Source organism: Grammomys surdaster, unplaced genomic scaffold (assembly GCF_004785775.1).
Source record: "Grammomys surdaster isolate TR1022 unplaced genomic scaffold, NIH_TR_1.0 125780, whole genome shotgun sequence".
Taxonomy (NCBI): domain Eukaryota; kingdom Metazoa; phylum Chordata; class Mammalia; order Rodentia; family Muridae; genus Grammomys; species Grammomys surdaster.
The window spans coordinates 1,890,555-1,892,587 of record NW_021620611.1 but is presented as its reverse complement, the minus strand read 5'-3'; the positions used below and the strand labels follow the sequence as shown (position 1 = coordinate 1,892,587).

The 2,033-nt window shown below is 41.3% G+C and overlaps 1 non-coding gene across 1 annotated transcript; it reads left to right on the top strand.

Annotated features, from left to right (window-relative positions):
- Positions 1–1,179: 1,179 nt before the first annotated feature.
- On the top strand, positions 1,180–1,307 carry LOC114640161. Its single transcript, XR_003714113.1, has one exon. It is a non-coding gene; the product is annotated as a U6atac minor spliceosomal RNA (small nuclear RNA).
- Positions 1,308–2,033: the final 726 nt, after the last annotated feature.

The window sequence follows — 2,033 nt, the reverse complement described above, 5'->3', positions numbered from 1 at the left end:
TGGAAAAAATGAAAGCATTTTCAATAAACAGCGCTGGTCTAACAGGCAGTAGGTATGTAGAAAAATGAAAATAGATCCGTATTTATCACTTTGTGCAAAGCTCAAGTCCAAGTGGACTGAAGACCTCAACATAAAACCAGACACACTGAAATGAATATAAGAGAATGTGGGAAAGAGCCTTGAACTCATTAACATAGAGAGAACTTTCCTGAACAGAACACCAATAGCTCAATTTCTAAAATCAACAATTGACAAATGGGATCTCATGAAACTGAAAAGCTTCTGTAAGGCAAAGTCACAGTCAATAGGACAAATCGGCAGCTCATTGATTGTGAGTGGTTATTAATTGAAGATAGCTTCTTATAGTGGGAAACTTAGTAGACCATCTGTTGTATACGGCATCCATGTGTAATGCCAGATGTAATAGTATATCTAGGTTTTGAAGTAATCTTTTGGAGATAATCAGTGATTGTTATCTGAGATTCATGGGATTGCTCTTCCCATTGGAACTTCTGAGCCTTTGCATGACATCAGTCCTAAAACACTCTTAGTGTGATGGTTTGCATATGCTCAACTCAGGGAGTGGCACTATTAGAAGTTGTGGCTCTGTTGGAGTAGGTGTGGCCCTGGTAGAGTAAGTGTGTTATTGTGGGTGTGGCTGCCTGAAAGTCAGTATTCTGCTAGCAGCCTTCAAAGGAAGATGTAGAACTCTCAGCTCTTCCTGCTCCATGTCTGCCTGGATGCTGCCATGCTTCCTGCCTTGATGATTATGGACTAAACCCTTGAACCTGTAAGCCATCCCCAATTAAATGTTGTCCTTTATAGGCGTTTCTTTGGTCATGGTGTCCACAGCAGTAAAATCCTAACTAAGACACTTGACAAACCAGGAAGGCTTGTGAAAGCTAAGAATTGCTTAGGTAATGGTTCCTTCAGACAATACCTTGGTCAGATCAAAGTTTCTTGTATGTGGAAATGGATTGCTAATGATACGTTTTGTGTAACAATCAATAAAAAAACCACTTTTGCAAGGTTCTTTCAGGTTCAGTCCTCTGAGTGTTTTCCTCCCTGTTCCAAAGCCCTATTTCTTTCCTTTCCTCCTGTTTTTTTTTGTTATTGTTTCTCATTTGTTTGTTTGTTTATTTATTTGCTTTACGTTCTGACTGTAGTGCCCTCACCCCTTCCTCCTAGTAAATGAGAGATACTTAGAAACCCTCTTGACAAGGATGGAAGAGGCCCTTGGGCCTAATAACACACATGCGAGTAAGGCAAAGCCTTATTTCATTATTGAGTGTCTCTCCTTCTTCTATCATCTCACCTAACACAGAATATGGTCACATTCTGAGTTAGGGACTGGGGTTTGAGTTCACTTTTTTCAGTGTCGGGATATCATCGGGCACAGACCTATGAAATCTTGGCGCATGCTGCTATAGGCACGAGGAGTTCAGACCTATGTCAGTTCTGCTGGGGTTGGAATGTTTTGTTTCCTTGGTATCCATCATTCCCTCTGGCTCTTACACTCTTTTATACTTCCTCTCCCATAGGGTTCACTGAGCTGTAAAGGAAAGGATTTTATGGAGGTATCCTATTTAGGATTGAGTGTTCCAATGTCTCCCTCTGTGCAGAATTCCTGGTTGTGGTCTCTGTATTTGTTCCCAAATGTTGCAGGAGGAAGCGTCTTTGATGATGGTGAGCAAGGTGTTGGTTTAGAATTATCACAGAATGCCGTTAGGAATACTTTAGTGATATAGTCCTTTAGCAAAACAGTAGAATTTAGTTCTCCCATAGGTCCTTGGCTTATTTAGTCTCAGTCTCTTTGCTACCACCCAAGCAGTGTCAGATATGGGTCCCATCTCATGGAGTGAGCCTTAAATCCAATTGTATAGAGGTTGGTTACTCCCAGAAGCTTTGTGTCACTATTGTACTAGTGCATCTTGTAGGCAAGGCACCATTGCAGACGGGTTGGTGTGTATTTTTTTCCATACATCCAGAGTATCTTCCAGTGCCATGAATATCAGTCCACAGGGGTGAAGACT